The sequence below is a fragment of the Ranitomeya variabilis genome, chromosome 6 (assembly GCF_051348905.1).
Source record: "Ranitomeya variabilis isolate aRanVar5 chromosome 6, aRanVar5.hap1, whole genome shotgun sequence".
Taxonomy (NCBI): Eukaryota; Metazoa; Chordata; class Amphibia; order Anura; family Dendrobatidae; genus Ranitomeya; species Ranitomeya variabilis.
In genome coordinates, this window is record NC_135237.1 from 131,509,614 (window position 1) to 131,521,957 (window position 12,344).

Here is a 12,344-nt window from a genome sequence, read left to right on the forward strand (position 1 = left end):
CGCTTATTTTTAGTTTAGACGCAGAGAAGGCATATGACCGACTTAACTGGACTTTTTTGCTTGAAACAGTGAAAACATTTGGTATCTCGGGAGCTTTTTTTACAGCATTAAAGGCATTGTATAGATCCTCATCAGCCTTGATTAAATTGCCCTTTTGTGTCTCCCCCTCTTTTCTCATCTCGAATGGCACGAAGCAGGAATGCCCTCTTTCCCACCTGCTATATGTAATGTGTATAGAGCCTCTAGCTGCAATGATACGTCAAAATCATAATACCTCAGGGGTGGAAGTCAAAAACAAGGTATTTAAGATTTCATTAATTTCTGATGACGTTTTACTGACCCTTGCTAAACTTCATATAACACTCCCCAACCTCATAGTCACTTTGAAGGAGTATGGACAGCTGTCAGGATATAAATTAAATACCTTTAAAGCAGAGGCCTTACTCTTGAATATTCCCCCTAATATCCTATTTAAAGACAAACTTTTAATTTACATGGAAAACCGAGGCTATTAACCCCTTTTCAACGTTAGGTGTAATAGTACATCAATATCAGACTCCCCCTGTTTGGTGTGGGCTCCGGCGCTGAGCCCGCACCTTTCTAGGCATATGACAGCTGATATACAGTGGGGCAAAAAAGTATTTAGTCATTCAGCAATAGTGCAAGTTCCACCACTTAAAAAGATGAGAGGCGTCTGTAATTTACATCATAGGTAGACCTCAACTATGGGAGACAAACTGAGGAAAAAAAATCCAGAAAATCACATTGTCTGTTTTTTTATCATTTTATTTGCATATTATGGTGGAAAATAAGTATTTGGTCAGAAACAAACAATCAAGATTTCTGGCTCTCACAGACCTGTAACTTCTTCTTTAAGAGTCTCCTCTTTCCTCCACTCATTACCTGTAGTAATGGCACCTGTTTAAACTTGTTATCAGTATAAAAAGACACCTGTGCACACCCTCAAACAGTCTGACTCCAAACTCCACTATGGTGAAGACCAAAGAGCTGTCAAAGGAGACCAGAAACAAAATTGTAGCCCTGCACCAGGCTGGGAAGACTGAATCTGCAATAGCCAACCAGCTTGGAGTGAAGAAATCAACAGTGGGAGCAATAATTAGAAAATGGAAGACATTCAAGACCACTGATAATCTCCCTCGATCTGGGGCTCCACGCAAAATCCCACCCCGTGGGGTCAGAATGATCACAAGAACGGTGAGCAAAAATCCCAGAACCACGCGGGGGGACCTAGTGAATGAACTGCAGAGAGCTGGGACCAATGTAACAAGGCCTACCATAAGTAACACACTACGCCACCATGGACTCAGATCCTGCAGTGCCAGACGTGTCCCACTGCTTAAGCCAGTACATGTCCGGGCCCGTCTGAAGTTTGCTAGAGAGCATTTGGATGATCCAGAGGAGTTTTGGGAGAATGTCCTATGGTCTGATGAAACCAAACTGGAACTGTTTGGTAGAAACACAACTTGTCGTGTTTGGAGGAAAAAGAATACTGAGTTGCATCCATCAAACACCATACCTACTGTAAAGCATGGTGGTGGAAACATCATGCTTTGGGGCTGTTTCTCTGCAAAGGGGCCAGGACGACTGATCCGGGTACATGAAAGAATGAATGGGGCCATGTATCGTGAGATTTTGAGTGCAAACCTCCTTCCATCAGCAAGGGCATTGAAGATGAAACGTGGCTGGGTCTTTCAACATGACAATGATCCAAAGCACACCGCCAGGGCAACGAAGGAGTGGCTTCGTAAGAAGCATTTCAAGGTCCTGGAGTGGCCTAGCCAGTCTCCAGATCTCAACCCTATAGAAAACCTTTGGAGGGAGTTGAAAGTCCGTGTTGCCAAGCGAAAAGCCCAAAACATCACTGCTCTAGAGGAGATCTGCATGGAGGAATGGGCCAACATACCAACAACAGTGTGTGGCAACCTTGTGAAGACTTACAGAAAACGTTTGACCTCTGTCATTGCCAACAAAGGATATATTACAAAGTATTGAGATGAAATTTTGTTTCTGACCAAATACTTATTTTCCACCATAATATGCAAATAAAATGATAAAAAAACAGACAATGTGATTTTCTGGATTTTTTTTTCTCAGTTTGTCTTCCCATAGTTGAGGTCTACCTATGATGTAAATTACAGACGCCTCTCATCTTTTTAAGTGGTGGAACTTGCACTATTGCTGAATGACTAAATACTTTTTTGCCCCACTGTATACAGCTGACATGTGTCTGCAACAGCCGTGGGTGGAATCATGATCCATCCGCGGCTGTTGACCCATTAAATGCCGCTGTCAATCTGACAGCGGCATTTAACTCGCGCTTTCGGCAAGCGTGATGGAAATCCCACCCATTGGTGACCCTGTCACGTGATCGCGGGTCACCGATGGGTTGGCATGACAACCAGACGTCCCTAGCAGACCTCTATGGTTGTCATAGCAAGTGAGCATTTCTGCCACATACAGGCGATCTGATCATTGCCTTTATGTAGCAGAGGCGATAGGACAACTGCAGCTTCTAGTTTCCCATGGAGACTACTGAAGCATGCAAAAGTAAAAAAAAAGTTTTTAAAAATATTTAAAAAATATATATCAAAAATTTCAAATCACCCACCCGATCTATCAATATAAAAAAATAATTAACCCAATTGTTAAATGGTGTAACGAGAAAAAAAATCAAAACACCAGAATTATGTTTTTTTGGTCGCCACAACATTGGATTAAAATGCAATAACGAGCTATCAAAAGATCGTATCTGCAGCAAAATGGTATAATTAAAGACGTCAGCTTGGCATGCAAAAAATAAGCCCAACCTGAGATCACGAATAACGAAGACACTACGGGTATTAGAAAATGGCGCTTTTTTTTTTAAACAAACTTTGGAATTTTTTTTTCACCACCTAAATAAAAAAGAACCTAGACATATTTGGTGTATGTGAACTCATAATGGCATGGAGAATCATAATGGCAGGTCAGTTTTAGCATTTAGTGAACATGGTAGAAAAAAATAACAACTGTGGGATTGCACTTTTTTTGCAATTTCACAGCATTTTTTTTCCCATTTTCCAGTACACGAAATGTTAAAACCAATTGTGTCCTTCAAAAGTACAACTTGTCCCACAAAAAACAAGACCTCACATGGCTATTTTAACCAAAAAATAAAAAAGTTATGGCTTTGGGAAGAAGAGGAGCAAAAAACGAGAATGCAAAAACAAAAATACCTCTGGTCGTTAAGGGGTTAAATACTTGGGCGTTAATCGGTCGTCTTCTTATAACAATTTATATAATTGTAACTATCCGTCTCTTTTTGGAGACTTAAGGAGTCTATTGACTATATGGATGCCACTTTCGCTCTCACTAATTGGCCAGATAGCTTCAGTTAAGATGGCTCTCCTGCCTAAGCTACTTTATTATTTTGAGACTCTCCCTGTTAACGTTACCCTTGGGGAACATAGGTCTCTCAAAGCTGCTATAATGAAGTTCATGTGGAACGAAAGGCGCCATAGAATATCCAGAAGTGTTGGATCACAAGGGGGCTTGTCTGTACCGGATATCGTTAAATACTATTGGACAGCACACTTGAGGAGGATTCTCTTGTGGGCTTCATTATGGGCTTCCAATATTTGGACTGAAATAGAAAAGATATGGTTGGCTCTGATCCATCTGAACTCCCTTTAATGGTGAACCAAGCCTATTAAAGGAATTCTGTCACCTGAATTTGGCGGGCTATGTAAATGCCCTGTGTCCGGTCCGATGGGCGGTGTTTCCTCTTCTTTCATTCACCCCTTCCTTTCCCGCTGGCCGCAATATTTTCTTGAATTTCAGTAGGTTTCTTCCGTAGTTCACGCGTGCGCAATGCAGTCTTGCCTTGCGCACGTGCAGTATGCTTTGCCCAACTGCGGGCAAAGGCGAAAAGCATTAGTGCGCATGCGCCGGCGCACTATGTCCCGGAAGTATTTCGCTGTGTTCCGGGACATAGTGCGGCGGCGCATGCGCATTAATGCTCTTCGGCTTTGCCCGCAGTCGGGCAAAGCATACTGCGCGTGCGCAAGGCAAAATTGCCTTGCGAGCGCGTGAACTACGGAGGAAACCTACTGAAATTCAAGAAAATATTGCGGCCAGTGGGACAGGAAGGGGTGACTGAAAGAAGAGGAAACACCGCCCATCGGACCGGACACAGGGCATTTACATAGCCCGCCAAATTCAAGTGACAGAGATACCATTTACTTTGTTGGGCCGTATGCAGTTTATGAGGGATCTTTGGTTCTCATGTGCAAGGAGTTCTGGGTTGATCTCCCCCAATTCCCCAAATATATATTTTATATACCAGCCACTGATACCAAACAGTTTGAAACCGACAATGATCCACCCATGGATTTCGGCAGGATTATTTAGATTTGCGGATTTGGTGGATGGAAACAAATTGGAAGTTCTCTCGTTTGATGCTATAAAATCACATTTTGCTATCACTAATAGAGAGTTCTATCAGTTCATGCAGATTAAGCACCTGGCATCTTCACTATATGGCTCATTGACGGTTTCTCAAACAACGGAATTTGAGAGGCTTTGTAAAAAAGGCACGTGAACTAAAGGGTTAATATCAGATATTTAAAGGATCTTGTGTTCTCCTCGAACTGAACTGACCCGCCTTGAAACATCCGTATATGATTAGATGGGACTGTCTCCTGCGAAGGACGCTGTCTCTCCAATGCTGGTTTAATAGATGAGAAAAGGCATCCAAATTCTCTATCTGCACCCTTTACACCATGTTCCAAATTATTATGCAAATGACATTTTTCTCGGATTTTCCTAAATGGTCGGTGCAAATGACAGTCAGTCTAATAAAAGTCATCACCCGTTCGAGTATACATCGAATTTTATTGAAGAAGCCTCCCAATGATAACAGTATAATCTCCAAAATGAATAAAAACTCAAAATGCACTGTTCCAAATTATTAGGCACAGTAGAATTTCTAAACATTTGATATGTTTTAAAGAACTGAAAATGCTCATTTGTGGAATTTACAGCATTAGGAGGTCACATTCACTGAACAAAAAAGCTATTTAACTCCAAAACATCCTACCAGGCCAAGTTACATGTTAACATAGGACCCCTTCTTTGATATCACCTTCACAATTCTTGCATCCATTGAACTTGTGAGTTTTTGTCGAGTTTCTGCTTGTATTTCTTTGCATGAAGTTAGAATAGCCTCCCAGAGCTGCTGTTTTGATGTAAACTGCCTCCCACCCTCATAGATCTTTTGCTTGATGATACTCCAAAGGTTCTCTATAGGGTTGAGGTCAGGGAAAGATGGTGGCCACACCATGAGTTTATCTCCTTTTATGCCCATAGCAGCCAATGCCTCAGAGGTATTCTTTGCAGCATGAAATGGTGCATTGTCATGCATGAAGATTATTTTGCTCCTGAAGGCACGTTTCTGCTTTTGATACCATGGAAGAAAGTGGTCAGTCAGAAACTCTATATACTTTGCAGAGGTAATTTTCACACCTTCAGGAACCTTAAAGGGCCCTACCAGCTGTTTCCCCACGATTCTGGACAAAACATGACTCCTCCACCTCCTTGCGGACGTTGCAGCCTTGTTGGGACATGGTGGCCATCCACCAACCATCCATCTGGACCATCCAGGGTTGCTTGACACTCATCAGTAAACAAGACTGTTTGAAAATTAGTCTTCATGTATGTGTGGGCCCACTGCAACTGTTTCTGCTTGTGAACACTGTTTAGGGGTGGTCGAATAATAGGTTTATGCACCACAGCAAGCCTTTGAAGGATCCTACACCTTGAGGTACGAGGGACTCCAGAGGCACCAGCAGCTTCAAATAACATTTTGCTGCTTTGTAATGGTATTTTGGCAGCTGCTCTCTTAAACCAATTAATTTGTCTGGCAGAAACCTTCCTCATTATGCCTTTATCTGCATGAACTCTGTATGTGCTCTGTTTCAGTCACAAATCTCTTCACAGTATGATGATCACTCATAAGTTTTCCTGAAATATCTAATGTTTTCAATACTTGTCCAAGGCATTGCATTATTTAACGCTTTTCAGCAGCAGAGAGATTCTTTTTACTTCCCATATTGCTTGAAACCTGTGGCCTGCTTAATAATGTGGAACATCATTTTTAAGTAGTTTTCCTTTAATTAGAATCACCTGGAAAACGAATTATCACATGTTTAAGATTGATTTCAGTGAACCATTGAGCCCTGAAACACAATACCATCCACGAGTTTATTTGAAAAACAAAAAAATTAAATCTTTATGACACTTAAATCCATTTAAGTATTTGACCCCCTCCCAACCATTAAGAGTTCTGCTCCTACAGAACAGTTAGACGCTCCTAATCAACTCTTTACCTGCATTAAAGACAGCTGTCTTACATAGTCACCTTTATAAAAGACTCCTGTCCACAGACTCAATCAGCCAGACTCTAACCTCTACAACATGGGCAAGACCAAAGAGCTTTATAAGTATGCCAGGGACAAGATCATAGACCTGCACAAAGCTGGAATGGGCTATAAAGCTATAAATAAGACACTGGGTGAGAAGGAGACAAATGTTGGTGCAATAGTAAGAAAATGGAAGAAATACAAAATGACTGACAATCGACATCAATCTGGGACACCATGCAAAATCTCACCTCATGGGGTATCCTTGATCATGAGGAAGGTGAGAGATCAGCCCAATACTACATGGGGGGAACTTGATAATGATCTCAAGGCACCTGGGACCATAGTTACCAAGAAGACCATTGGTAACACATTACGCCATAAAGGTTTAAAATCCTGCAGTGCCTGCAAGGTCCCCCTGCTCAAGAAGGCACATGTGCAGGCCCATCTGAAGTTTGCAAATGAACTCCTGGATGATTCTGTGAGTGATTGGGAGAAGATGCTGTGGTCAGATGAGACAAAAATTGAGCTCTTTGGCAATAACTCAGCTCGCCGTGTTTGGAGGATGAAAAATGCTGCCTATGACCCAAAGAACACCGTCCCCACTGTCTATCATGGTGGAAACATTATGTTTTGGGAGCATTTCTTTGCGAAGGGCACAGGACTACTTCACTGCATCAGTGATAGAATGGGTGGAGTCATGTGCCGTAAAATCCTGAGTGACAACTTGCTTCCCTCCGCCAGGACATTAAAAATGGGTCATAGCTGGATCTTACAGCAAGACAATGACCCAAAACATACAGCCAAGGCAACAAAGGAGTGGCTCAAAAAGAAGCACATTAAGGTCATGGAGTGGACTAGCCAGTCTCCAGACCTTAATCCCATAGAAAACTTATGGAGGGAGGTGAAGCTCCGAGTTGCCAAGCAACAGCCTCAAAATCTTAATGATTTAGAGATGATCTGCAAAGAGGAGTGGACCAAAATTCCTCCTGGCATGTGCGCAAACCTCATCATCAGCTACAAAAAATGTCTGACTGCTGTGCTTGCCAACAAGGGTTTTGCCACCAATTATTAAGTCTTGTTTGCCAGAGGAATCAAATACTTATCATTGTAAAATGAAAATAAATGTATATAATTTATACAATTTGATTTTCTGGATATTATTTTTGATATTCTAATCTCTCAATGTTAAAATTAACCTACCCTTAAAATTATAGACTGTTCATTTCTTGGTCAGTAAGCAAACTTATAAAATCAGCAAGAGATCAAATATCTCCTTCATTGTACATGGCTACAATATTTTCAAATGTAGAGTACTTGGTTTCTGGACTTTTTATTATAGATGTGTTTTGTTTGGGTTTTTTTTTTACAGAATTTGGAGCTAAAAAAAAGAAGTGAGAAGTATTGAGTTTTTCACATTTTTTGGATTTCTTTTACATTGTAACTCAGGTTGTTTACTTTCAATTGTATTGTAGCCAAAGCATCGTGTGACATCTGCTGGTAAATAGAGGAGATGTAACATAGCAGAATATATGTAGCGAACATCAAGAGAGTGTAGTGGTCTCTTTCTCCCCACTCTCCCCCTATAATGAAAAATTTAGTGCTGGGTACCAGCCTCCTCATCCTGCCAACAGGCATAAGATGTGCTAGTGACTCATTTCTATAGCAATGTGAGTGGGAATCGCCGTTGCTATCCGCTCATATATTCCTAGATTGATTGTAAATAATAGAAATATGGGGATTTTTTAATGTGTTTGTGTAAAGATAAATTAGACTTGTATTTTGTTTTTATTTAAATTGTAGAAAGCTGTACAGATTATTATGATTGTAACCACATTTTACAGCTCACAGTGAATGTTGCTGATGTGTTCACACCAGTATTCTGGGCTATGAAAACTTAAAACTTATCTTTTGAACTTATAATGGATTTTCAATGTGTTCATATTTTTTTGAACATGTTCATGGAAAAAGAGTAATAAACAGGTTGGCATGTCTGGTGGTAATGTCACATCTGACAATCTAAAATGACAGACTTTAACCCCTTCATCCCCCCAAGCCTGTTTTCGCCTTCCTCTGACCAGTGTCACTTTATGCGGTAAAAACTATGGAAAGCTTCAACAGATCTTAGTGACTCAAGACTGTTTTCTCGTGACTTATTGTCACAATAGTGTGAAAATTTATTTGAAATGACTTGCGTTTGGGAAAATATCAGAAATTTGGCCAAAATGTTGCAATTTTCAAACTTTTACTTCTGCAATTCATAGAGTTACCAGTATGTCACACAAAATAGATAAAACAACATTTGCCACTTGTCTGCTTTACATCAGCACAATTTTTGAAACACTTTTTTATTAGGTAGTTATATGGTTAAAAGTGGAGTCACTTTTACAGCAATACTTTTTTTTTTTTTTTTTTTTAAGGGACCACATCTCATTTGAAGGGATTTTGGGGAGCCTATATGAAAGAAAATACCCCAAGTTTACCCCAATTTTGAAAACTGCACCCATCAAGGTACTCAAAACTACATTCAAGAAGTTTATCAACCCTTCAGGTGTTTCACAGGAATTATTGGAACGTGAATGGAAAAAAAACTAACATTTAACTTTTTTTCACAAAAATGTTACTTTAGACCATTTTTTTTTTATTTTCACAAGGGTAACAGGAGAAAATGGACCTCAAAATGTGTTGTGCAATTTCAACTGTGCACGCCAATACTCCATATGTGGGGGAAAACTACTGTTTGGATGGGCTCGGAAGAAAAGGAGCGCCATTCGACTATTTGAATGCAAAATTTGCTGGAATTATTAGCGGATGCAATGTCGCATTTGGAGAGCCCCTGATGTGCCTAAACACTGGAACCCTCGCACAAGTGACCCCATTTTGGAAACTGGACCCCTCTAGGAACTTATCTAGATGTGTGGTGAGAACTTTGAACCACCAAGTGCTTCACATAAGTTTGTAATGTAGAGCTGTGAAAAAAAAATTTTTCCCACAAAAATGATCTTTTAGCCCCAATTTGTTTTATTTTCACAAGAGTAACTGGAAAAATAGGACACCAAAAGTCATTGTACAATCTCTCCTGCATACACTGATACCCCATATGTGGCTGAAAAACACTGTTTGGGCGCACAGCAGGGCTCAGAACGGAAGGAGCGCCATATGACTTTTTGAATACAAACTTTGCTGAAATCATTAGTGGACGCCATGTCACGTTTGGAGAACCCCTAATGTGCCTACACAGTGGAAACGCCCCCACAAATAAACCCATTTTGGAAACTAGACCCCTCAAGGAACCTATCTAGATGTGTGGTGTGCACTTTGAACCCACAAGTGCTTCACAGAAGTCTATAATGTAGAGCCGTGAAAATAAAAAAATCAAATTTTTCCTCAAAAGTTATCTTTTAACTGCCAATTTTTTATTTTCACAAGGGTAACAGGAGAACACACAGGCTCTCCATGCATGTGTCGTGACGGTCACAGAGTCGCGACACACGCAGCTGCGGAGCCAAACAGCCGGAGCGATCCAGGAATACTGGTTCCCTCTGCAGCTTATTCGGTAAGCGCTATAGTTTGCCGAATAAGCCATGATCTGATCAAATTCGCTCATGTCTATCAGTAAGCACATCCACACTGCTAAGTATACTTACTATTGGACTGTGAAATATGGAAGTGTGGACTGGTTGCGAGTCACCTGACCTGAACTCAACAGCCTCATAACAATAGAAGAAAGAAATACACTCAGTCAATAATTTGTGCACGGGAAAAGGGAAAGAGCTTGGCAGTCAGGAGCTATGTAACCCCAGAACAATAAAGTTGTCTACTATATGTTTTCATAATGCTTCCTTTTTTTTTTCTTTTTTTTTTTCGCTCTGGCAAGGGTTAACAGATCATATCTTAAGGTTTCATCCTTAGTTTAGTCATACAGCCACCCAGGCATCATGGAGGTCATTACTTTTTCTCTCTATTAAAAACAAGGGCTATAAAACTCAGATTAGAATTTCAACTTCTTCAAAAAAGTAGTGTGTAGAAAGGGGCTGTCGAGGTCATATGCTGTGTATAGCCTCTAAAATAAATAGGACATCATGTAATACACATCAGATGTCCCCAAAGCAAAAACTGAAAATCCATTTTTGGAGACGGAAGTTATTATGGGCCTAAGAACTATTCGTCAAGTTCCGTATTTTCTGGTGTATAAGACGACTGGGCGTATAAGACGACCCCCAACTTTTCCATATAAAATATGGAATTTGGGATATGCCCGCCGTATAAGACGGGGGTCATCTTATACGCCCAGTCATCTTATACGGCGTGTGGTTCCCAGGGTCTGGAGGAGAGGAGACTCCTTCAGGCCCTGGGATCCATTTTTATGTAAAAAATAAAGAATAAAAATAAAAAATATGGATATACTCACCCCTCCGACGAACCCTGGCTGTCACCGCTGCAAGCGTCTGCCTCCGTTCCTAAGAATGCAGTGAGTGTAAGACCTGTGATGACGTCGCTGTCTTGTGATTGGTCGCGTGACCGGTCACCTGACCGCGACGTCATCGAAGGTCCTTCACTCTCTGCATTCTTAGGAACAGAGGCAGACGCTTGCAGCGGTGACAGCCAGGGTTCGTCGGAGGGGTGAGTATATCCATATTTTTTATTTTTATTCTTTATTTTTTATATGAATATGGATCTCAGGGCCTGAAGGAGAGTCTCCTCTCCTTCAGACCCTGGGAACATCCAGGATCGCTCCCTGCACACGCCGTACCCGGCGTATAAGACGACCCCCGACTTTTGGGACAATTTTTAGGGGTTAAAAAGTCGTCTTATACGCCGGAAAATACGGTAGTTGCTAACTACCTGACTGTTGCCCATCTCTGCTGGATATCACATCAACAGAGGAGCAGCTTCTCTTCCGCGGTGTTCTGTTGGTGGGGCATGACTGCAGATGTCATGCTGATTGACAGCTGGCTCCACACTGCAAGGAACCAGTTGTCAATCAGCATGACATCCAGCAGTCACACTTGTGGACAGAGCAGCCCATGAGAGGAAGAGCTGATCTGTAGACATGGAGCAGATGAAATCACCAGCAGGGGCAGATAGTGATCACTCTAAGCTAGCACCGGGTACAACGGGTAGGTAGTTAGCAGCTACCTGCCTGTTTTGTTGTTTTTTTTACTGTGGGCTTAAAAATTAATATATATACAGTACAGACCAAAAGTTTGGACACACCTCATTTAAAGATTTTTCTGTATTTTCATGACTATGAAAATTGTAAATTCACACTGGAGGAATCAAAACTATGAATTAACACATGGAATTATATTCTTAACAAAAAGTGTGAAACAACTGAATGTTTTATATTCTAGGTTCTGCAAAGTAGCCACCTTTTGCTTTGATGACTGCTTTGCACACTTGGCGTTCTCTTGATGAGCTTAAAGAGGTAGTCACCGGAAATGGTCTTCCAACAATCTTGAAGGAGTTCCCAGAGATGCTTAGCAGTTGCTGGCCCTTTTGCCTTCACCCTGCGGTCCAGCTCACCCCAAACAATCTTGATTGAGTTCAGGTGGTCTGGTGACTGTGGAGGCCAGGTCATCTGGCGTAGCATCCCATCACTCTCCTTCTTGGTCAAATAGCCCTTACACAGCCTGGAGGTGTGTTTGGGGTCATTGTCCTGTTGAAAAATAAATGATGGTCCAACTAAACGCAAACCGAATGGAATAGCATGCCGCTGCAAGATGCTGTGGTAGCCTTGCTGGTTCAGTATGCCTTCAATTTTGAATAAATCCCCAACAGTGTCACCAGCACAGCACCCCCACACCATCACACCTCCTCCATGCTTCACGGTGGGAACCAGGCATGTAGAGTCCATCGGTTCACCTTTTCTGCGTCGCACAAAGTCACGTGGTTGGACCCAAAGATCTCAAATTTGGACTAATC